Source organism: Perca flavescens, chromosome 3 (genome assembly GCF_004354835.1).
Source record: "Perca flavescens isolate YP-PL-M2 chromosome 3, PFLA_1.0, whole genome shotgun sequence".
NCBI classification, from domain to species: Eukaryota; Metazoa; Chordata; class Actinopteri; order Perciformes; family Percidae; genus Perca; species Perca flavescens.
In genome coordinates, this window is record NC_041333.1 from 11,872,142 (window position 1) to 11,898,658 (window position 26,517).

At 42.8% G+C, this 26,517-nt stretch overlaps 1 protein-coding gene across 2 annotated transcripts in view; it reads left to right on the forward strand.

Moving 5' to 3' along the window:
* lrfn1 (leucine rich repeat and fibronectin type III domain containing 1) overlaps positions 1–26,517 on the forward strand; it is a 249,013-nt gene that overhangs the window by 184,058 nt on the left and 38,438 nt on the right. For both annotated transcript variants that reach the window (XM_028573097.1, XM_028573096.1), the window contains one exon: positions 26,292–26,407. The gene's annotated coding sequence lies outside the window, so the exon portion shown is untranslated. The remainder of the gene's footprint in view (positions 1–26,291; positions 26,408–26,517) is intronic.

Here is a 26,517-nt window from a genome sequence, read left to right on the forward strand (position 1 = left end):
CTTTTAGCCATTGTATTGGATGGTGCTGCTAGCGCGAGGAAGCACGCTATCCTGCTGCACTTGCTGGGAGCGGAGGGGAACAGGATTTTCAACACGCTTGACGGTACTCTGGACACTTACAATGCTGTCATTGAGGCTTTGACTGGACATTTTGTGAAGTCACAGAACATCCTTTTTCGGCAGCTGGAGTTCAGACAAAGATGTCAGCGCCCTGGTGAGTCTGCTAGGCAGTTTGTAGCAGATTTGAAAGCCTTAGCGCAGCGCTGTAATTTCGGCGTCATGAGGGATGAACTTATTCGGGACCAGCATATTGAAAAAATGTCTAATCCCAGAGTTCAGGAGGAGTTGTTACTCAAAGATGCAACACTGTCACTGGATGACGCACTAACACTCGCCTTACAAGTGGAGGCGGAAACTCAATGTGCTGCTAAAATAGCAGAAAACAAGTCTCATACTGCCGTTATGGAACAGCCAGTGCATCAGCTATTAAGCTCAGACAACCTGACCGACCCTGCTGCTATACAGGTGGCGCGCCCCCAGCAGACACGCCAGCAGAGACGCTGTGGGAATTGTGGCTCCACCCGTCATGCCACAAGGGCCCAGGACTGCCCTGCTAGGGGCCAAACGTGCAGACGCTGTCAGAAACCTAACCACTTTGCAAAATGGTGCCGGTCTGCTCCGACTGACTACCCTGAACAGTCACATGACCCGGTGGTGCCAGTGTGTACCATAGGCCCTCACCCAGGGACCTTCTCCAGGTTCCCCGTATACCTGGATGGCTGCTGTGTCCCTCTTCTCCTCGACACTGGGGCCAAGGTATCACTGCTGAATGTTGACACCTGTAACCTACTCTTCCCAAACAGACAGCTGCAGCCCCCATCCACTGCTCTCTGTGGCTACGGCCGCAGCAAAATCGACGTTGTCGGTCAACTCTACCTCCCAGTTTGCTACACCTCTACAACCGTGGACCGCTTCCCATTCCACATTACGCGCCACGGCAAGATCATCATGGGACTTGACCTCTTTCTCAGCCTTGGCTTCACCTTACAGGACAACAACGGAACATGAATACTACAAGTGGATTCCCCTTGGCAACAGAGCCGGCCTGAACTGTTCAAGTGCCTCACCTCATTCACACACAAACCGCTCTTGAACCACAGCGTGCTTTCCGTGGTCCAGCCCCTTCATCGTGTGCCCCTGGCTCTGTGGGACGGCGTTACACAGGAGCTCCAATGCCTACCGGCTGATGGCATCATAGAACGCATTGACGCCTCTCCGTGGGTGTCCAACCTTGTCATCGCCAGGAAGAAGTCAGGTGGACTGAGAGTCTGCGTTGACCATCGCCAGGTCAACAAAGCAGTGGTGCCTGACAAGTACCCTCTCCCGACAACAGCACTCACGACCCACTTCTACGGCTCCCGGTCTTTTCTAAGTTGGAGTTACGTCAGGGCTACCTACAAATCCCTCTGCACCCGGAGAGTTGGAACCTGACGGCTTTTATCACCCATACTGGCCTGTACCGATATACGAGAATGCCTTTTGGGCTCAGCTCAGCGCCAAGCTGTTTCCAGAAAATCATGTCCACAATCCTCGCCAGCTGCCCTGGTACCGTGGCCTATTTGGACGACATTGTGGTACATGGGCCAGATGTTGACACGCACAACGCCCGCCTGGAACACGTTTTTGACTCCCTCAGCCGCCACCATGTAACCTTGAACGCTGAGATTGTGTACGTTCTCCGCACCGGCCATTGACTTTGTCGGGTTCCGGGTGTCCGCAGATGGTATCTCCCCTCTCCAGTCGAATGTGGCAGCAATCAGCGCAGTCCCCACCCCCACGACAGCCTCGCAGCTTGCTTTGTTCTTGGATGACAGCCTACTACATGCGTTTCCTCAGTACTCCTCTTTCACAGCCCCGCTGAGAATGCTGCTCAAGCAGGATGCTTCTTGGGTCTGGACTCCTGCATGCCAGGCAGGTTTCGACGAACTGAAGCGTCTCCTCACCACGTCCCCAATCCTGGCACACTTCCAGCTGGACTGCCCCACATTCGTGACCTGCGATGCATCTGCTGTGGCTCTGGGCGCTGTTCTGTCACAGCTCCATGATGGCGTGGAGAGGTCCGTAGCCTTCACCTCCCGGGCGCTCAGCCCCACCGAGCGCTCAGCCCCACCGAGCAGAAATACTCAGTGGGTGAGAGGGAGGCCCTCGCTTGCATTTGGGCGTGCGAGAGGTGGCATTTGTACCTGTACGGACGGTCTTTTACCCTACGAACAGACCACCAGGCCCTGACAGCCCTGATGTCCACTTTGGGTGGAGGACACAGGCCCCTTCGCCTCTACAGATGGTCAGACCGCCTGCAGCAGTATGACTTTCAGCTACAATTCACACCTGGCAAGACTAATGTTGTAGCAGATTTCCTATCCCGTCCTGCTGCCACCCAGTGCTTTGCTGTCTCTCCAGAGGATGAGGAGGGGGTAGTGCACCTGGTCCACTCACCACTGAAGGACACAGTCTCCCTCCGTGATCTGGAGTCCGCCTCAGCAGCCGAGCCCGTCTTCAGCATGCTTTGTGACTACATCAGATGTGGTTGGCCTGCCCGCGTCCCACCAGAACTGGAGCCATACTATCGAGTGAAGCATGAACTGTCATGCTGGGGTGAGGCCTGCATTGCACGTGGCCTCCGTGCTGTTATCCCAGTGGCTCTCAGAGGGTGTGTCTTGCAAATGGCACATCAGGGACACCTCGGCATCGTCAAAGCCAAACAAAGGTGCCGTGACGTTGTGTGGTGGCCCGCCATGGACCGTGACCTGGAGGGACTCATCCGCTCCTGTACAGCGTGCCTCACCAGTGGGAAAACTGGGCCACCAGCTTCACCTCCGCTACAGCCAGTAGACTGGCTGTCTGCACCATGGGACCACTTGCAGCTTGATATCTGTGGTGAGCTGTACAATGTGCCACACCACCAGAGGTTCCTCGTGGTGGTCTACGACTTGCACTCCAAGTGGCCTGAAGTGGCTCCCATGGGTACGGTTACCTCTGCTGCTGTGGTCAACTTCCTTGACCAACTGTTTTCCCGCTGGGGCTTGCCTCGTGCAGTTACTACGGACAATGGTCCTCAGTTCCTGTCTTGGAGTTCACCACCTTCCTAGCCAACAAAGGGGTTACCCATATCCGGACCTCCGTCTATCACCCCCAAGCCAACGGGGGGGTGGAACGATTCAACCAATCCCTGAAAAATGGACTGCGTGCTCACATGTCTGAGGGATACTCCCTGATGGCCGCACTGTCACAGACCCTCCTCCACTACAGGGCAACTGCCCACTCTACACCAGGGGTCTCCCCTGCCGCACTCATGCTGAAAAGGGAGCTTGTGCTTCCCCTGTCAAGACTCCGTCCATCAATGGCCGCGGACCCACAGCCATGCCCAGCATCAGTCACGTATTGCGTCAAGAGACAACAGATTTCCATGAAGCGGAGGTTTGATGAGAAGCACAAGGCTAAGTGGCCTGCTATCAGAGTGTCAGACTGGGTCAGAGCCCGCCGGCCCCACAGAGCTAACAAGCTGTCTTCGTTCTGGTCGGCTCCGTACCAGGTCAGTCGCAGAGTTGCAGAGTGCCCTCCCCTCTTTACAAACCTCACCTGGCAGGGGTGGAGCTGAGCAACCCAGCAACTGGGCCGACGGAGCAGGGCAACCCAGCAACTGGGCCGGACCCTCATGTGCCGGACCCTATTTCGGGCACCTCTTGCCCGGGCGGAACCGACTGCTCAGTGCCCCGCTCTGGCTTCAGCCCCGCTGCCGGCCCCACTTGTTCCTGAGCCCCGCCCTGTCAGGGTCCGCACGCGCCCTGGGCACTTCGAGGACTTTGTTGCCACCTTTCACGTCTGAACATTCGGAGGGGGGAAATGTTGTGTTCATGTAATACATAGAGTATACATATATACAGCTCTAGCTATGTTATTCAGGATGACTGTTTTACGTCGCACATTTTTAGTTCTATTATTCAGCATGCCTGTGTCACGTTGCACATTTTTGACACTGAGAGGCCACCGTAGGTGTGCGCTGTTTTTTGTGCCTTCGGGTTCCCGGAAATAAAGGAAGAGAGTTGTTGCATTACAAGTTGAGACCAGTCGTTATTTTAGCAACATAACAGTTACAGGATGTAGCGTGGCACAGCAGAGCATGGATGGACGTAGCAGGAAGCAGCAGGGTTCAGCAGGACGCAGCATGACATTGCAGGGCACCGCAGAGCTTAGCAGGGAGTGCAGCAGGACCACATCGACAGCTGCAAGCAAGATCTTGGTGCCAACGTACTCCAAGGAAATATGCTGGGTGGAAAAAACATAAGGACTCCGGGGAGTAAACTCCCCAGTGCTAGGTTAGTAACAAGCATTTCTGGGACGGGTTGCACACAAATGGAAAGGGAGAGGAGGGAGCACCTCAGTGTGTCAAAGGAAGGAAGTCCCCTGGCAGTCTAAAACTATAATAGCGTAACTAAGAGAGACAGGCAGTTTAAGGAGAGGAGCATTGTCGGGCTAGAACTCTCCCCTGCCGGATCGGGCTGTACTGGCCTGCCTCCCTCTACTTTTGTTATATTATTAATCTGATGACTATGAAGAGAAGCAGGTGGCCGAGCTAGGCGGACGCTGCAACTCCTCACTCCCTAACTATAAGCTTTATCAAAGAGGAGAGTTTTAAGTTCATTCTTAAATGCGGTGACAGTTTCTGCCCCCTGAACCCAGATTGGGAGCTGTTTCCACAGGAGAGGAGCCTGGTAACTGAAGGCTCTGGCTCCAATTCTACTTTTAGAGACTCTAGCTACCACAAGTAACTCTGCATTCTCGGAGCGCAGTGCTCTAGTGGGACAATAAGGTACTAAGAGCTCTTCTAGATAAGATGGTGCTAGACCATTTAGAGCTTTGTAGGTCAGGAGAAGGATTTTAAATTCAATCCTGGATTTTACAGAAAGCCAATGCAGAGAAGCTAATACAGGAGAAATATGATCTCTTCTCTTAGTTCTTGTCAGAACACGCGCTGTAGCATTCTGGATCAGCTGGAGAGTCTTAAGGGACTTATTTGAGCAACCTGACAGTAGGGAATTACAATAGTCCAGCCTAGAAGTAACGAATGCATGGACTAGTTTTTCAGCATCGTTTTGAGACAGGATATTCCTAATTTTGGCAATGTTACGAAGATGAAAAAAGGCTGTTCTTGAGGTTTGTTTTAGATGGGCATAAAGGATATATCCTCATCAAAAATAACTCCTAGATTTCTGACAGTAGTGCTGGAGGCCAGGGCAATACCATCCAGAGTACCTATATCTGTAGATAATAAGGTTCGGAGGTGTTTAGGGCCCAGCACAATAACTTCAGTTTTGTTGGAGTTTAACATCAGAAAATTGTAGGTCATCCAGGATTTTATATCTTTAATGCCCGCTTGAAGTTTAGCTAACTGACTGGTTTTGTCTGGTTTGATTGACAAGTATAATTGGGTGTCATCCGCATAACAGTGAAAGTTAATTGAGTGTTTCCTAATAATATTACCAAGAGGAAGCATATATAAGGAGAATAGAATTGGTCCAAGCACTGAGCCTTGTGGAACGCCATGGCTAACTTTAGCGTACTTGGAGGATTTATCATTAACATTAACAAATTGAGATCGATCAGAGAAATAGGACTTAAACCAGCTTAGTGAGATTCCTTTAATGCCAACTAAGTGTTCCAATCTCTGTAACAGGATTGTATGGTCAATAGTGTCAAATGCAGCACTAAGATCTAGTAAAAAAGGTCCTTTGTCTGCAGCAGTTAGAAGGTCGTTAGTAATTTTCACCAGTGCCGTCTCTGTGCTATGATGCTTTCAAAATCCTGATTGAAAGTCCTCAAAAAAAACTATTGCTATGTAGAAAATCACATAACTGATTAGCAACTACCTTCTCAAGGATCTTGGAGAGAAAGGGAAGGTTAGATATAGGTATATAGTTTGCTAAGACCTTAGGATTGAGGGTGGGTTTTTTCAGAAGAGGTTTTATCACAGCTACTTTAAATGACTGTGGTACATAACCTGTTAATAAAGACATATTGATCATATCTAGTAATGAAGTGTTAACCATGGGTAGCGCTTCTTTGAGTAGCCTCGTTGGGATGGGGTCTAAGAGACAGGTAGATGGCTTAGCTGAGGATATCTTTAACATTAATTGTTGATGGTCTATAGCAGGGGTCACCAACCTTTTTGAAACTGAGAGCTACTTTATGGGTATTGAGTCATACGAAGGGCTACCAGTTTGATACACTCTTCTGAAATAACAAATTTGCTCAGTTTGCCTTTAGTTATATATGATTATTAATGATTAATGATACTCATTTATGTGAAGACACTGGTCATGTTAATGATTTCTCACAATAATTATCAACAATGACTTAACAAGGTGGGTAACCGATAATATCAATATTCAATTTTCATTTTTAGAACAGGCGTGAGGGCTACTCATGTGGTCCTTGGGGGCTACCTGGTGCCCGCGGGCACCGCGTTGGTGACCCCTGGTCTATAGGATAAAAGCAGTCTAAGTATATGTCAGATCTAGTCGTTCTTTCTAGCAGTCCTGCATTTAAAAGTGAACCGTTAGAAGTTGAGGGCAAAAGGTGATGGATTTTATCTCTAATTGTTATAATTTTACCATTAAAGAAACTCATGAAGTCATCACTACTCAGAGCTTTAGGAATAGATGGCTCACTAGAGCTGTGACTCTCTGTCAGCCTGGCTACAGTGCTGAAAAGAAATCTTGGGTTGTTATTATTTTCTTCTATTAATGATTAATGATGAGTAATAGTCTGATCTGGCATTTCTGAGGGCCTTCCTATAGGTTTTGAGACTGTCTTGCCAATCCAAACGAGATTCTTCCAGTTTGGTGGAACGCCATTTACTTTCAAGGTTTCGCGAGATTTGTTTTAATTTGCGAGTTTGGGAGTTATACCAAGGTGCTAGTTTCCTTTTCTTCATCATCTCCTTTTTGAGAGGAGCAACAGAGTCTAAAGTCGTCCGTAGGCAGGTGGTAGCACTGTCTACAAATGTATCAATTTGGGAGGGACTAAGGTTAACATAAAGGTCCTCTGTTATATTAAAGCATGACATACAGTTAAATGCTGTTGGAATATCTTCCTTAAATTTAACTATAGCACTGTCAGATAGGGATCTAGTGTAGAAGCTTTTATTTAGTATAGTCAGGTATTAAGAATTTGAAAGTAATTAAAGAATGGTCTGATAATACCGGATTCTGCAGAAATATGATTAAATCCTCAATTTCAATACCATATGCCAGCACAAGGTCGAGGGTGTGGTTAAAACAGTGAGTGGCCTTATGCACACTCTGACTGAAACCAATTGAATCTAATAATGAGTTGAAAGCAGTCCTAAGGCTATCATTGTCAACGTCCACATGGATATTAAAATCACCTACAATAAGTACTTTGTCTGATTTTAGGACTACAGATGATAAAAACTCTGAGAATTCAGATAAAAATTCAGAATACGGACCTGGAGCTCGGTAAATTACAATGAATATAATTGGCTGTAATGTTTTCCATTTTGGACGAGTTATTTAATTTAGGTTTAGGATTAATTAACAGGCATGAATCAAAGATGGCTGCAACTCCCCCTCCTCGGCCTGAGCCTCTAGGAATTTGAGTATTAATATGGCTGGGAGGAGTGGCTTCATTTAGACTAACATATTCTTCATGGCCCAGCCAGGTTTCAGTAAGACAAAATAAATCAATTTGATTATTTGTTATCAAATCGTTTACCAATACTGCTTTAGAAGACAGAGAGCTAATATTTAGTAGTCCACATCTAATTTTCCTATTTTGTTCTATCGTTGCAGTGGTTGTTTTAATTCCAATTAGGTTGTTAAGTATAGCGCACCTTTTGTTTACCTTTGATTTAACCGATCTGAGTCGGGGGAAAGACACCGTGGTTATTAGACTATGAGTGGTCGACTGCTCCAACGGAAGCACAGAGGGGCGCGTAGCACTGCACCTCTGATTACTAATATCAAACTTGGGTTGTCATGATTTATGACCGATAATAGATTTTTTTATATGAGAGCGGCTCCGTCCCAGGTGGGATGAATGCCGTCTCTCTCAATCAGACCAGACTTTCCCCAGAACGCCCCCCAGTTATTCACATAGCCCACATCATTAGCTGTGCACCATTCCGACAACCAGCGGTTAAAGGATGACATGCGGCTGTTAGAGGTGTTAAAATTAATCAAATAATTATCGAATCGTGGACATGGACGATGCTGCATCGATAATTGGCAGGCTCATAATCGATTATTTCTGTTTACAATTTAATATAGGCCTAACAAAATTTCTTTTTACATATTCTGTTATGTTTTGCACATTCAGGAAGTGCCATGTGCTCAGTGCTGTCGTTTTATGTATACGATTTATTTATTTGGTATTTGGGCAGTGCAGAATGTTTTGTTTTTGAAACTTGAAAAGCTATGAATTAAATATCCTACATGGCTTTAATAGAAAAATTTATTTGACGCATCGTGATGCATTGAGATATCGAATCGAATTGAAACGCTGACATGATAATCGTAATCGAATTGAATCGGGAGATCAGTGAAGATTCACCCCTCTAGCGGCTGTACATTTCATCACTGATCAGGTTTGGCAGGGGTCCAGAGAAAACTACTGAGTCCGACATTGTCTTTGCATATGCACAAAGTGACTCAACATTCATTTTAGTGATCTCCGATTTACGTAATCGGGTATCATTACCACCTACGTGAAGTATGATCTTACTGTATTTACGGTTCTTTTTAGCCAGCAGCTTTAGATGGGATTCTATATTGCCCACTCTGGCCCCGGGGACACATATGACCGCAGCTTCTGGGGCCGCTGGCTTCACATATCGCAGTATAGAGCTCCCAATAACCAGAATTGGCTTCTCAGCAGGTGTATCACTGAGTATGGAGAAACTGTTAGAGAGGCGAAGATGCTCCGGTTTAGAGCGACCGTCGTCATGTGCACTCCCTGGTTTAGATCTAACGCTACGCTTCTCTTGGACAGTCACCCACTCGGGAGAAACCTCAGACAGACCCAGGCTCTTGGTAGGCGGTGTCTGACGGTGCTGGTTGGGGGTGTGATGAACAGTGGCAATAATAGTCACAATAAAGATAATGTAACTATGACTAGAAATAGTAGTTGTAGTAGTTAATGGCACTGCAGGACATAGCAGGGTGTAGCAAGGCGTAGCAGGTCACTGCAGGGCGTAGCAGGGCACTGCACCACTTGTTTTAAAGATTTGGTCCAGGTTATTAAATACTGACTGACTGCAGCACACTATGATGGAGAAGAGCTCCAAAGTGACATATACATTTAAGAAAGATATTCTCATTGCACTCTAAAGGCCTGACAGAGAACGATTAACATTTTTAGACTCTAAGCTCTGGATATTATTCATGGCGAATGCTGAGCGTATTTGAAGAGGCCTATTTTAACATTTTATAGAGTCCCAGTATCTCACCAGAGGTGACTTGTTCCACCCCACACAACTCCATATCCATTATAGATGGCTGGCTCACACAAGCCAACAGTATACATATGTTTACAACTGTCAAATGCACCAAGAGGAGTCCTGAAAAAACAGCTATCCGACTGAGCTGGATGGATCCCGAAGACCTTGTTGTAACATTATCTCCCAAGTATATCAATAATACATACAGAGATAAATGGGCCCGAGTGCATGGAATCAACAACATGGAAGCCAATTCAGCTCCAGGAATATGTAATATGCTAAAGGGACCAGCAGAAATTCACTTCCTATTTCAGTCATTTCCAATTCCAACTATGCACACTTCCTGTAAATTATCATATTTTAAAGTTTAAGCACATCAAGATTTATTTATCCCTTGACAGAGCATATTTACAGTTTGAATATAAAAATCCTTGGATTTTCAAATGATTACAATCCACATAGCGAAATCAATGGATTACCAATGAGTTAACAGTGAAATGAGGGCTGAGATGATAAGGTTGTCTTTTATTTGCAAGTGAAGGACAGGAAATGTTTATGAAATGAAATTCTTATCCGCTCAAAAGGTTGAACGAAAGACGCTTGAGTGTAAAATGTAATTTTTCTCAGCAACATGCTGTTGACGTGATTGGTAAATCAGAATTCAGGTACACCAAAGTTGTCCCCCAGTTAAACTATGTTTTGCTGTGAAAGCTCCCTTTGATCGTGTAGTTCAAGACAATACAGGGCAGTGTGGTGTTATCAGTATTTCACTTTTAAGTACACAGCTTCAAATGTGATTAATAGTTGAAGTCTTGAGGCTGGTGGTTTTCAGTATTTGTATAAAGGGGCTGGTGAGGTTTTTTTTTTACTTCTGATGTTCAGTGAGACTTTGTAGAAACCTCCAAGAAGTGTTTCATCTTAAGTTCTGTTTCACTTATTGAACTACAACTGTGTTTGTAAGGGTCCCATCGGGCACAAGAGTCACAATGCAATTAAAGGGTTTATTTATCTAAATTTCTATGTCCATGAAAAACGAACCAATTAGTGTTAGATATGGCTTCCTGCTTCTTACAGTGCAGACGCTTTACTGCTTGCTCCGGCTTCTGCTTGCATATTTCTGCTGATAATCTTGCTTTTCCTCTGAGAGAAACTATTAGCAGCGGCTCTTGGATACTTATAAATCACTGGACTATACATTTTTTGTAGACATAGTAGGCTATTGTCATATTTGAAAATGTTTCTGCGTGACCGTGGTCTACCAATAGCTCAAGCCTGTCCTAAAGTGACTGTAGCTAAAGCTAATTAGCAGCAACATGCCACCCTTCTCCATAGAGGACTACTACAAACTCCTTCAGAAGATTGCAGTTCTGGAAACCAAAATCTACCGGTTAGAAGTAAACGTGGAAGTGAACGGATCATGTGGAAATGACACCACTTTACCAGTGACCCAAAACAATGGACAACAGCATGCTAACACACGGCTAACTAGCACCAGCAAGACCACAAAGAAACAAGAGGGCTGTGGAACGGATAATAAATCAACAAGTGGCAGTCCTCCCTGGAACTCTTTTGGTGCAAAGCCTAAGAGTAAATCATTTTCCTGGGAAATGGGAGGACGACTAACGGGCAGGACACAGCGCCCTGAGATTTGTGATATGACCGGCTGGCCTGCATTATCACCCAGGCAGAGTGCCTCTTCAACCCCTGTACTTAGCAGGACACAGCTGTGGCCAACTGCAAAAGGGAAAATCAGCAACAAAATGCCTCCCCAACAACTGAGTGTGCAGGTGAAGAACAGATTTGCTCCTCTGCTGCAGGACCCTGGACATGACCTGGATTACGTCTCATCGTCACACAGCAGGGTAAGGACTGAGAGCAATTCTAAAAGTAAAAAGCTACAGGGAAAGCTAATGACTGGGCCCCAAACTCTGATTATGGGTGACTCTGCTGTGAAAGATATAAAAAGCAGCAAAAACACCAAAATACTCTGTTTTCCCAAAGACATGTTGTCTGACTTGGCCCAAAGAATCCAGGATATCATAGCAGCATACCCAACTGTGAAGAACATTATACTGCATATAGGGTCAAATGATGTTGTAAAGCAAGAGTCTGAAGTGCTGAATTGTGACTTCATGAATCTGCTGAACGCAGTCGGCTCCCTAAACGCAAAGGTGTTTATCAGTGGCCCTATACCGCCAGTCAGAGGAGGAGCTGAGAGATTCGGCAGACTGTTGGCACTGAACAGATGGCTTTCAACTGCATGTACCAACAACCATTCTCTGCAGTTCATTGACAATTTTAACATTTTCTGGGGCTGCAGACATCTTTTTAAAGCAGATGGACTATTCCTTAACAAGCCAGGAGTAAAGCTGTTCACCTCTAGCCTACTTTACTTTCTGCGCCACACATCTGCTCCCTTGGCCAAGGACACGAGACAAGATGAACCAAAACAAGAGGAAGACACAACAAAGTGCGGCAGTGAGCCACCACAGCCCCCACCTGAGCAAAGATTTGACCATGGGAGACCAAAGACTGGAGATGAGCAGCACTCATGACTCTTTCCAAGACAAGCCTGGGCCCGCATATTAGATTCTTCCACAATTTATGTTGTGATAGGTAATAGAAAAAGAATGGCGAATAAGAACGTAACTGCAAACTTTGCAAATTTAGCATCAATTCCTCATCAGCCACAGTCTGTCCCAAAAAATGAAAACGCACTAACACTAGCCTTACTAAACGTTAGATCTTTGGCGGGAAAATCATTTTTAATCAATGATTTTATTATCAAGCACAATCTTGATTTTATGTTTTTAACTGAAACCTGGTTGGACCATAATAACAGTGCTGCTGTTCTCATTGAGTCAGCCCCCCCTAACTTTAGTTTTATGAGTGAGAATAGAGTGAATAAGAAAGGAGGTGGAGTCGCCATTTTGTTTAATGACTCATTCCACTGTACGCAAATATCTTACGAAAATTTTGCTTCTTTTGAATATGTGGCTCTTCAGCTAAGATCCTCCCCTCAAGCTCTACTTCTAAATATCTACAGGCCACCTAAATACTGTGCATCCTTCTTTGACGATTTGAATGAACTGCTGTCTATAATCAGTATTAACTTTGACCGTGTAATTATTGCTGGTGATTTTAACATTCATGTTGACAACCCCCAGGACCGAGGGACCAAAGAACTGTGTTGTATTTTTGAGAGCTATGGACTGACTCAGCATGTGACACAGCCCACGCACAATAAGGGGCACACTCTGGACTTGATTATCTCCAAGGGTCTGAACATTTCCAAGATTGTGGTGACTGATGTTGCTCTCTCTGATCATTCCTGTGTTTTCTTTAACGGCACTATCTCTGTTCCCAAAAGTGTTCAAACAAAGTTAATCAGAAAACGGTATATCACTGAAAACACCAGTGAATCATTCATTCAGCTTTTCTCCTCTACACCCACCCTCACTGGGGCCTCAGTCACTGAGCTTGTAGATAATTTCAACTGTAAAATTACGAATGTTATTGATGCTATTGCTCCCACTAAGGTCAAAGCTGTCTCTGGTAAGAAAAGATCTCCATGGAGAAATTTTATAGGTGTGAGAACAGAAAAAAAGAGTGTCGAAAAGCTGAACGCAGTTGGCAAAAATCTAATCTCCAGGTCCATTATAACACTTATAAAGAGAGACTTCGCATTTATAATCTGGAACTAAGAAATGCAAGGCGGTCCTTTTTCTCTGACATTATCGCCAGAAACAATAATAATTCACGTGCTTTGTTTGCTACTGTTGATAGATTAACAAACCCTCCAGTACCAATAGCATCTGAACTGTTGTCTACCGAGGCTTGTAATGACTTTGCCTCCTTCTTCACAGACAAAATTCAGAAAATTAGACAAACCGTCAGTGCCTCCATATCAAGTACAGGATATGTGTTGTCACAGTGTGCACGCAAAACAAATTTCAACATGACACAATTTCAGATGATCAACCATAAAAACCTGGAGGACATTATACAACATCTGAAAATCTTCTCCTGTTGCCTTGATATTCTACCAACGGGTGTTTTCAAAAATGTTTTGAATTGTTTGGCTTCGGACCTTCTACAGATTGAAAACACATCTCTGCTCTCAGGTATCTTCCCACAGGCCCTGAAAACTGCAGTCATCAAGCCACTCCTGAAAACAATCTAGACACGACACTAATGAGCAACTATAGGCCAATATCAAACCTTCCATTTTTAAGTAAAATCATAGAAAAAGTAGTTTTTCAACAACTCAACCTTTTCTTATCGCTAAACAACAGTTTTGATGCCTTCCAGTCAGGTTTTCGACCACACTACAGCACTGAGACGGCTCTTGTTAAAGTCTTTAATGACATCCACTTAAACACAGATAGTGGCAAAATTTCAGTCTTAGTATTACTTGATCTTAGTGCTGCATTTGATACAGTAGACCATGACATATTGCTTGACCGATTGGAAAACTGGGTTGGTCTTTCTGGCTCAGTACTAAAGTGGTTTGAATCCTATTTAAAGAATAGGGACTACTTTGTGTCTATAGCTACTTATACATCTGAGCATACAAATATGACATGCGGAGTTCCCCAAGGCTCAGTTCTGGGCCCTCTTCTGTTCAACATCTACATGCTTCCACTGGCTCAGATTATGGAAAACAACAAAATAAGTTACCATAGTTATGCAGATGACACACAAATTTACATAACCTTATCGCCAGGGAACTATAACCCAATACAACAATTAAATATGTGCATTGAACAAATTAATGATTGGATGTACCAGAACGGAAAAACGGAGGTGGTTGTTTTTGGAGCAAAAGAGGAACGATTGAAAGTCAGCGCTCAGCTTCAAATGACAATGTTAAAAACAACAGACAAAGCCAGAAATCTTGGTGTAGTCATGGACTCAAACCTGAATTTTAACAGCCACATTAACATAATTAAAAAATCTGCCTATTATCACCTTAAAAATATATCAAGGGTTAAAGGACTTATGTCTCAGAAAGATCTGGAAAAACTTGTCCATGCTTTTATCTTCAGTAGACTTGACTACTGTAATGGGGTCTTTACAGGTCTCCCTAAAAAATCAATCAGACAGCTGCAGCTGATTCAGAACGCTGCTGCTCGAGTACTCACTAAAACCAGGAAAGTGGATCACATCACTCCAGTACTGAAGTCTCTACACTGGCTTCCAGTGCCTCAAAGAATTGATTTCAAAATACTTTTACTGGTTTATAAATCCCTAAACTGTTTAGGGCCAAAATACATTTCTGATCTGCTACTACATTATGACCCACCCAGACCTCTCAGGTCGTCTGGGACAGGTCTACTTGTTGTCCCCAGAGTCAGAACTAAACAGGGGGAAGCAGTGTTCAGTTTTTATGCTCCACATATCGTGAACAAACTCCCAGAAACCTGTAGGTCCGCTGCAACTCTGTTCTTTTAAATCTAAGCTAAAGTCCTATATATTTGATATTTTGCTTTTCTTTAAATAATCTATTTTATTAACTTGAATTTCTTATACTGCACTGTAACTTTTATTCTTATACTGCACTATCAATTTTATTCTTGTTTTAATTTGGTTATTAATGTTTTTAAATTGTTTTTAATTGTTTTCTAACTTCTCTTTAATGTTTTGTGTAAAGCACTTTGAATTGCCCTGTTGCTGAAATGTGCTATACAAATAAAGCTGCCTTGCCTTGCCTTATATAATCGTAATTTTGAGAAAAAAAGAAGACACATTTATATCTGTCTGGCCCAAAAAGGGGCACAGGGAAACATTAACATTAACATTAGCTCTGTATCATTTAACAAGACTAAGGGTCTCCTAGCCTGGGAACTAGACAAATCTGCGAGCTCATGTTTTATTTGCTCTGGCAGATACATCTAGTCACCCTTCCGTTCAGACAGATCCTGGCCAGGCCAATCACAATCTTTTATCTCAAATGGGGCAGGTTTGGTACTATGGTGGAAAAAACAAACAAAAACAACAACACTTGTTTACAGCCATATTGCTAGGGCTGGGCGATATGGAGAAAATCAAATATCACAATATTCTTGACCAAATACCTTGATGTCAATATTGCGGCGATATTGTAGGATTGACAATTGGTGCTTAAACAAAATATTGTTTACACAATGAGATTTTTGATAAATAATCATCGAGAAATGTTGATTTAATGACAAAGTGATATATTTTACAATATCCAAAATCTCAGACGATATCTAGTCTCATATCACGATATCAATATAATATCGATATATTGCCCAGCCCTACTACACCATCACAGCTCATCTCTGCACACTGTAGTCCGTTTACATTTGTCCGTTGATCAGCGCTGCACCACATGTTTCGTTGCTGATTGGTCGTAGGTCTATCCAATTGCTTCCAACGGCATTTTGGTCTACAGCTGTTGATTTGCTAATTAGCTCTAAACTCAAAGTACAGCTGGTATTCAGACATACACCTGATGGTGGTGCTAGAGGAAAAGTCATAAAACCAATAAATACATCACAATTCAACCTGAAAGAAGCAGCCACAAGTTACAACCAAAGTGGTGGACACGCAAAAAGCCATAGCTCAAGTTATGAGCTCCCTTTTTAATCCAGATGAGTTGGTTCTGAGCAAATACTCCGCCTTTAGTACTGTGTATATAGAAAAGTCAGTGCCTGGCTTTTCTTTTGCTGTAGTAATGCCAAGTCTGGACACAGGTAACAGACAAGACAGAGATATTGTCAATACGATATATGAAACAACTTATCACTGTTAAACTTAGACTACTGTGGACCTATCGACAAAAAAAACAGGTGAAATTAAATGTTTTTTAGAAGCACAACTCATCCTCTGCTGAATGTGATTGAGCCTTTACAGTGTTCTTCTAGTGCTGCTTAATAGATTTAATTTGTGTTATAGGAAAGCCAATAAGACAAATGAAAGAAATTATTTTTTGGGATCAGCACCAGTGAAATGAGAGCCAGCCTAGGAAATCCGATAAGCTCCCTGTATTCCTCCTTTGACATATTGGAAACAGTTTTATCAAACCTCTTCTTTCCTGTTTGGTCTCTTCATCCTGACTTTTGTCTTGACAGACAAATCCTGTTACAGCTTTCAATAAATTCCAGAATGAAACACAAATTACAGAAGCCTGAGTATTTACCAGCCTGGAGAGAATTGGGATGTTTTCATGGGTGGAAGGAAAATGAAGAGCACTTGTTATTTAACCTGTTTTGTTGGTGACTGCTGCACCACCACCTCCACAACCTGTCAAAGTGACAGCTCTGGCAGCGCTTGGGAACAACTCTGACATTATTTGCAGATGGTAAATAAGGAAAAATATCTGGCTAGCCAGCATGATTCATAGTTAGTCCCATCTCTTGTTTACAGACAAGTTGTCACATTCATTTAGCAAATTGGGCTCGTGCTTGGGGCTCTGTAAAATGGTTTTGCCCTCCCACTTTATTGGGGGAGAGGGGATTGTAAAAATAATAAAAGCAGTTTTTTCTCCTCAGCCTTTAAATCTGTTGCCTCAAAATCATTGATCTCAACAAAGGGAATATACAGCAAAGTGCCAATATTTTTATTATATATATTTCAGTATTCAATAATTGTAAAATAAAACCATTCACCCAGCTAAAGGCAGCTCCATTACTCTTGCATAGCCCTGCTTAGAGGCTTCTATGTAACAGGATATGCTAATACTTGTCGTACTAAGCCCTTGTAATCTTCATGCTTGAATTTGCGAACAGAGCACCATGTCTTTTCCACATACTGTAAATACTGATGGCATAATATCAAATAATATATGGCCGTGTGGAAAAAGTCACTTGAATTCCCCTGTGTTTTTCAATGAACCCTAAAGAGTATAATGCAGCAAACTGTGGTGCTGCAGCATAGATGTAAAAGATGTAAAAACCCTTACAGATTAAGGTAAGATGCCTACGTATACCCTCCTCCTCTATAATACATTTTCATGGAAACAGACCGTATGCTTATGTAGCAGTCAGTGAACCATGAAATCACTTGGTTTTCATGAAGCTGATTTGCATTCTCAGGTTAAAGCTCAATGGTGCAGGAGAGGTAGTTGTAAAACCATATCAACCGTAGTGTATCAGACCTGTCTTTTCTTATTATGGCTGCACAAAATGATCAAAGTGTCACTATTAATGGAATGACGCAGCATGCTAATGGCATGAGACTTGTGGACAGCAATACCACCTTGCACTTTTTTTAAACAATCATGGTGTGATCTATATTTGTATCATTCTTCATCATGAGCTGTTTGCAACATGTTGATGAAGTTAGATATGAATATTCACCCAAGCAAGTCCAGAACATAGCGCAGCGGAAATATTTTTATGACGAATTATTGTGTTAGGTTTTAATAGGAGCTGCTTGAGCAGTGGATGGGGGGGGGAGGGGTCCTATACCGTTCATATTAATCTCATTCCCCTAGGTGCACTCACCACCACGTGTGTAGACCCTACTACTACTGTTCAGCTACCTAAGGCCTCGAACACAAACATGTCAAACCACTGAACATTTCCATAAACTACACCATGCAGTCTGGTGATGGCGCCAAAACCTGTACACGTAGTGTTAAGATTTACAGACCTGCTGGTGGAAGGATTACGTAATTGGTGGGAAATGTGAAATATTATCCCAGTGAGCAATTTGTTCTTAAAGCAACACTATGTAACTTTTCCCGCTTCGGTCCCCCTACAGGTTGGAAGCGGAATTGTCCATTACATTACATTGTGCAAGTTTGCCAGAACCAAGGGGGTAAGCTTCTCCTCGGAACGTGTAGCTCCTATGGCGCCATTTTGATGCTAACAAGCCATCACCTCCCGTTAGCATTCCATTGACTGCCATTCCTTTTGGCGCCACTTTGACAGCGAATAATTTTACATCTGAAGCGTTTAAAGACTTCATTTGTCCATTGTCTATTTCTAAAGAAACACAACAATGTATAAAAGGCTCCATTACCTTGTACCTCACGTTATGGCTACGTAGCAGACGTTTTTGTCAAAATATGCTAAAGATTGTGTCATAACCACGCGACTTACTGTCGCACAGTAGAGAAATTACCGTACAGTACAGTTTCGACTCACATTAGCTGTTTAAGTTTAATTACTAATGTTAACTAGCATTTTAGTTAGCAATAATTAGCCTGTGCCTATGTTATCTCCTTACATATACCTACACTCTCCATCTGTGCAAGATTGGGAATGATTGAGATTTCTCTTGGCACAGCTACCAGGAGACTTAAAACTTTCAGACAGGTGGGTCACGTCACATTTACGTCATCTCTCTCAGTTGGAGGCTGCGCAGTAACGCTCAGCCATCACCGGAAAAGTGCTTCTAATATCCTTCACTGGTCTCCGTCCAGAGCAACGGGATCTGTTGACATTCATACGCTGTGGCCAAGGCTGCCGTACAAGGTGCCACCTGCTCATCAGATCGATGATCACACTTCGACATAGGACTGCAGGCCCAGGGATCGAACCACCAACCTTCCAATTGGCAGGCGACCGCTCTACCACTGCCACAGCCGCCCCATGTAATGTAATGGACAATTCTGCTTCCAACCTGTAGGGGGACCGAAGCGGGAAAAGTTACCTCGATCTGCTTACATGCAAGATGATGCTTAAAAGAGTACTCCACCTTTAAGCATTGCAATCCTAAAACACGATTGTAAAGAATCAAAATGAATGCAGCAGAACCGAAGATATTGTCATTTTTATTCCACACATTCTTCTTCCTTGTCAAAACCTGGCACCTACATTACCCACGATGCAACTTGACCACCAACAGTCGGGTCAGCGATTCGGTCTTATCTCCTAAGGGGACAAAAAACAGATGTACTACTGTATTTTATACTCTTGATGATGCCCTTTTATTTTGTAGTATGAAAATGTCAACACTCTTAAAAGCAAAATTTACTTTATTATTTATGTCAGCTGCAATCTCAGATTAAATGATTCATCACTTGCCAGTTGCTTTGGATTAATACCATATTAGGATGTTTGATGTTTTACAAGATTTGGGCTGATCATGTCCCTCAAACATGTCCAGTCCTTACCCAAAGTGTTCTAACTGGAGCCAGAATTATCTCAGACATTTCACAAAGCAGAGCGTGTGCAAAACAACAACTCAGTTAAGCTTCACTCTAAGTAACCTAAATATAACTGTTTTATATTTCACGTGGCTGTAGCTTTCATCTTGGATGGCAATACTCTTTTATTATTTCCCTGAGAAGATTAATCAATTCAATTATAAGTCAATTGACATAACATTAATCTGCAACGCATTTGATAGTCAAAAATTGTTGAATTAATTTTTAGCCATGGCTCAAGCGATGGCAATCTGTCGGTCCACCACTTTGGTCCAGACTGAAATATATCAGAAATATCTTGACCATTTATAACTATTGGATTGGATTCACATGAAATTTGGTACACATATTCATGGTCCCCAGAGAATGAAATGTAATAACTTTGGTGAACCATCTTCAGGTCAAAATTTCATTTTGTGTAATACTGACTAAATACCTGCAAAAATAATGACATTCTCATCAGCCTCATCTGTATTTTGTTTTTTGTGCTAATTAGCTAATTTAAGCATGCTAACACACTAAACTAAGATGCTAAACATGGTATATCATCAGTCATTGTGAGCTAGGGCTGGATCCGAATATTCAAATATTTCTTCGATATGTTGGTATTTGATTTTCAATTTTGGCTGGCAGGCTAAAATTGAGTGTGGTGTTTCGGCGGTATTGAGCCGCTAGCTGCTGGCTAATTAATGCAGCGCTATGTCGTCCATCTCAGCCAAGAACAGAGAAATGTTGAGTAGTGACTCGCTGTGCTCCGACTCCATTTTTTCTTGTTATGAAAACGACAGGTCTAGCTACTCCGCTTGGCATTGGTCGGCTGTCAAAAAGTGCTTGATGTAGGGCGTTTTTTTTTTTCTTTCAGAAAAGTTGAACTTTTTTCAACTTCAAAAAGACGTTCCGAGCTGCAAAAAAGAAGTCGGCGGTGGCGTTTAAAAAATTGCTCAGGACTTCCTGCAACAACAGAGCAAAGTAGATTTATCTCTTTTCTTTTTCTTTTTCTCCGCTGCCTTCACATGCTGCCTTCATGTGCGGTCGAAAATTTTGACAACCCCCCGAACTAAGTCTTTATTACTTCTTCACTCTCCCTGACAACAAAAAAACTCCCTTCGCTGGTGAAGGCCACAAGATGTGACTGGAAGCTTAAGAATTTTGTCAAATTATTATTTCCAAGGACAAGAATGAACCTTGGAAATGTCTTGAATTTAAAACACATTTATCACAGTTGAAAGCTGCCCGTGATTGATTTGTACATGTGAATGTATGGACAGTTAATAAATGTTTTATAACATACTTTTAGGATTTGTTCATGTGTTTCTTATATTGTGAAATATGACTACAACTGTGTTGTCAATCACTTGTTAATTGTTGATACTAAAGAAGATCCTTATCTGCTACAACTCTCTACAACTACGTTATAGCATATAACATTTTTGTGATTAACAATTTTATTAATTATTTAAACAACATACAGAACAATTCGTGAAGCTGTGTTGAGCATTTTTCTCTATTTTCTGACCATTTACTGTATAGACCAGAAAATGTATTAAATAATTGGGGAAAAAAAAAGAAAAAAAGAAAGAATTTGGAAGATTAATGGATAATGAGAAAAATCGTTAGTCGGAACCCTAGTTGCACCGGGGTTGAACTGCATTGCAGAGTTCCAAGCGTAGTGCAAAGAGGCCGCTTGTCAGCAAAATCCCATTGCTGGTTTAGACCTGTAACTTAACCTGTGTTGACGTGATTGGATGAAGTCTCATTGAAAAGCTTGTGCGCCTTCAGCTAATGCATTACAGAGGACCTTAACATGTGATCCACCAGCCTCATCTGATGGAGTCTAACCATACTACAGCCAGCCTTAATTATCCCTGAGATTAGGTTTTTGTGATCCCAACTGGCTCCTTTAGTTCCAGCCCTTCGCTTGGTAACCTTGCCCTTGAGTAACTCCGGATTCATGAGTATTGATTGGCTGGGGGAACACACCTACACAAACACACACCATTCATCTTTTCTTGACCCCTAATGCCAAAGGTTTGAAGAAGCTAATAAAAAGCTAATAATTCAATCAAACTGCTCCTACAAGCAATTTTCCTCGAAACCGTTTTTTGTCTCATTTCAAGTAAAGAGCTCCGCTCGGTTCGAGACGGGCCAGTGCGATGGGAGCGTTCATTAGAGTCTGAAGAAGTTTTAGATTAGCGGAAGCAGCTCAGACAAAAAAAAACAGCTTCTTGTCCTTAATAACAATCACCTCACTTTTGTGGAATTTGTCCCCAGTTGACTGAGAATTTTTCACTCAATAATTCAGCTGGATATATTCAATGTATTTAAACACATTAGCTCTACACTTAGTGACATATTTTCAATATGTTCAGTTTCGGGGCATTGCTGTTCATGCACCTCTATTAGGTAGATGTAATTAGGCGTTGACTGTAGCAACACAGCTGGTGAAAACCCATGAATACTTGCAGCACTATGATTGATACCTTGTCATGTAGCGTATATGATCCAGTGTGTAAAGCATGTCATTAATCAAAGTCCTGGCATGAGGAGTAAATGACTGTAAAGCCAGGGGAAAAGAGGAATGGTCTTATGGCGTTTAGTTTCATGGATCTGCTGAGGATGAGTTTGAGCTCACAGTTATGACAGCTATCAGGCTCTGTCAGTCCACTGCTGAGTCATGATGGCATTGAGAATGTCCTTTAATAAGCATGTTGCAGTTGCTTTACTGCTTGTCTTCATCTTAGGCACTGTGATCGCTGCAGTACTGTACGGTACAGTAGGTACTTGCTGGAAAAAATGTAATTCTCACCAAAACCTTTACTCCCGTCAGGCAATTTAAAAATAATTAAAGTATGTAATGAATACAAAAAACCTCCTCACATTGTGGCTATGGTGGAATTAATTTTCCATCCTGCTGTGGTCTATTAAATGATGTGGGTCCTTGCTTTCCTTGCCGATAAGCTCAGGAATTGCCACCACTTTTGTCGCTATCTGGGGAATAGAGCACAAAGAAAGGTGACTATCTCCAATATCAATGCATTCACTCAAATCTATAATTGATTGCAGCTCCAAGGCTTGTTTTTGTCTCCCTTGATGGTCAGCAGGATCTGATGTAATGAGATGCCTCAAGGTCTTTTGCAGAGGTTTCTTTTGCTGCTTTCCCTAAGCTGATATCTAAGAAGGGGGAAAAAAATACCACCTCTCTTTAAGCCAGTAGAAAGATAATTCAGACATTGTCTTTTACATTTGTAATCTTGTGTGCTTCAACAAAAAGTATGAAATAGCAAATTCTATTTCATTCCAATCTTTAAATAAATCAATGTAGCTCTGATCCGCTTTTCCTGATACTTGCTGTAGGCAGAGTTTTCAAGGAAATCTCCAAGCAAATCATGAGATAGAAGAAAGCTTGCTTCAGATATCTAACTTTCACATTCTAATAAAATAATATGCCCTTGTTTCGGCTATTCTCTCAGCAAGCTAATTGTTAGATATGGACAAATAATGCTTTCACTGCAGGTACATGTATGACTATATACAATCCAAGTCTGTTTTTAAGCCCATAAAATACATATTGATGTTGCTCATCTTTCAAGACAATACAGTATGTTGAATACAAAGAGGAATTTCAAGGTTAAGGCTGTTTTCATATGAAAGAGATAAAAAAAAAATGTGTTTCATCATTCCTGTAACCTGACTGGCCTCATGTGTTTTTTTTATGCCACACACATCAAGCCGTCTCTGTGTGGATCGACAGACGGAATAAAACCGCATTGAGGTAAAAAGAAAAGTCTCAGCCACCCCTGTTGTCATACCAGATTATTTTAAGAAACAAAGCTGGCAGCGCAGGAGGATGACTGTCTCCCTAACAACTGTCTCTGTTGCCCAGATAGGAAGGAATCACCCTGATGGATAATGACTTGACGCATGTCCTTTGGCCTAAGTTGCCTGGCACTGAGGATTTTTTTTCGTCTGTCTTTTAACTCCAAATAAGGGCCTGGATAGAAATAGAATGAGAAATAGAGAAGTAAAAGCGCAAGGTGCCACTAGAGCCGCCATAACATGAAACAACAAGAGAAAGCTGACCCTTCTGACCACTTTGATGAAGCTCTATCTGAAACATATCAGCACATGTATCATGAGTCTGCATATTTATGACACTTTATCACATCATCATTTAGACACTCATCTATGCTTTATTTGTTTCTTCCTTCTATGCTGTAAGTACAGCAGTACACATTCCTACACAGACATCACGTTTGTTTACCAGTGTGGTCATGGCAACGCTCTGATTATCTCTGTGTTGCGCCTGACATAGCAAGTCGTAGCTGGGCATTGCAGAGCGCAGCAGGGTGTAATAGGGCACAGCAGGGCGTAGAGCAGGACCACGGCGACCGCTGCCACCATGATTTAGGTGCCATCCTGATCCAAGGAAACATGCTGGGCGAAAAGAAACATAAGGACTCTCCCCGGAGCTAAGTTACTAACAAGCATTTCTGGGACATGGATACACACAGATGGAAAGAGAGAGGAGAGAGGAGCTCAGTGTGTCAAAGGAGGTACCCCGGTAGTCTAAAACTATAACCACATAACTAAGAGCTGTAGAAAAGCAGAAATAGGGAGGCTGTGGCCGTGACTGTGACCCTCCCCCGCCGAACGCTGCAACTCCTTACTCCCTAAATACACGTAAGCTTTCTATGGGGAGAAGCAGAGATAGGGTGGGGGTGCGCCACGACTGTGGCTACACACCCACCCACACCGGTCTAGGCGAACGCTGCAACTCCTCACTCCCTAACTACAGGCTTTATCGAAGAGAAGAGTTTTGAGTTTACTCTTAAAAGTCGCACATTTTTGCCAGCAGGGCCAGGCGATTTCATTTGCGTTTGCATATACTTGCGTGGACCATGTTTCCGTGGACCAGTTAGCCAGACCGGCTTGTCACGGGCTGACACCAGAATTATCACACAGAGCCAGGTGATGCTTTGATGCCTGGATTGTGGACGGGTGACGGACGTCTTGTTGGGATACAAATGAACTTATGCACCTCCCAGTGGTTGGTCAGTGTCACATCACACCACTTAGTGTCCCATTGGCTGTCGGAGTATGCCGCAGCACCGCCATATACAAACAAGTAAGAGCAGTTAATATGCATGGCGTGATAGACCGTGAAATGGTAGACTGTGAAATTTCTGACACCTACACTCTTTTACTTTGTGTCTCTTCTTTATTTCTTAAACTCTGACATGACAGCACTGACTCCAGCTGGAGATGAACTGAAAAGGATTGGAGTGACGTATCAAAAAGCAAAAGCTTGCGTCATAAATACTTCATTGGCTGGATGAATAGCTGAAGGTGACAAGCCTAATGTCCCTCTCCGAATACAAATTGATGTACAGTAGAGCCGGAAGACGAACCTGAGTGGAGAATTCTGTTTTTTTAATGCATGAAGGCTCTCTGCAGACCCATTTGAGTGATATGGTTATCTCTCTTGGGTTGCGTGCTGCTGTACTGCAGGCAGAGCTGTGACATGTCATGTAGCTTGTTTTGAATTTTAGGGACAAGTGAGAAACTGAAGGCCCGTGACCTTGGCAGTCTCCTCCTTCCCAATTGAAAAACAAAACAGCAAAAATGAAAGGAAAATTTAGAAGTAAAAATAGCCTCTTAGGTGCGTTACAAAACCTCATCCATCTTCATCAGATATGTGCATGGCAACAACCTTATTTTACAGCATGCAGTAATTATTTGCACCCATTAATCACCTCATTTTCTCAGTCACAAAATCTCATCACGAGCGAAAGATTCTCCCGTTCTTTGTTTTGCACAGATACATTCCACAGCTGTGTCAAAATATGATGAATTTTTCATTATGCTTCCCTTTACTCTTTGTTCTCCTTTAGCTCCAATGATCCAGTGAAATATTAATGACAGGACACACACTCATAGTCATGGTATCTCTAACTCTGTTTTCCTGAAGCCTCTCCTGCTGCTTATGCTTCTTTTCTGTTGTTTTATAATCAGATCAGCGTTCATATCGCACCCAAGGCTGCCAAGTGGAAAAAGGAGCAAGCTTAGTCAATGAGATTATAAATGTATGACTGCTTCTCTTGTGTGTTAAGGAAGGTCGCCTCCTTCACTAGAATACTGTCTAGAAGTTGGTGATAAACATCCCAATATGTGTTAAAGCAATCACACCTCTGGCGGGGTTTTGTAGTGTAGTTATCTCACCCACCTCAGCCATCCTAATTCTTTTTTGTTGTTGTAATTAGTATTTTTATTTACAAAATCTAGTCAACAGCTCAAGTGACATATGTACATGTATCCCTTATTAATGATAATAACAAATCATAATAGAAATCGGATTATAAAACGAAATAAAATAAATAAATAGAAATAGTCTTACAACAATAAGCGCCATGATCTCATCTTGATCTAGATCTGTCCACAGTAGTAATGTACTGCAAGTAATCTCCCCATTTTGCCACATATTTCTCCGTCCTGTCCTTGCAGTTTAAAGAGATTTTTTTCAAATGAAGCCACTTTTGCCAGCTCTGTGGTCCATTCCTGGAAAGAGGGCTCTCCTGTCTTCCTCCAGTTTCTCATAATAATTTGTTAGCCATCCTAATTCTAACAAAAAGACTGAACACGTTTCTTGTCCTCTAGGTGGTGTTTTCCTGTGACACCAGTGGGAGTCGCCTGCCACAGCTCTGACTCTCTGACCGCCAGCTGATCGGGATGCTGATGTGAAATCTGTGATGGAGACCGGGGCTTGATATCTGGTGAGTTTGTCCTGTTTTCCAAGTCACTGCATATTGATTGTGAGCAGTTGCAGCTCTGCATTTAGCTGGGGCAGCTCTAACTATGCTGGAAATGGTGTGTTAGCAGCGGT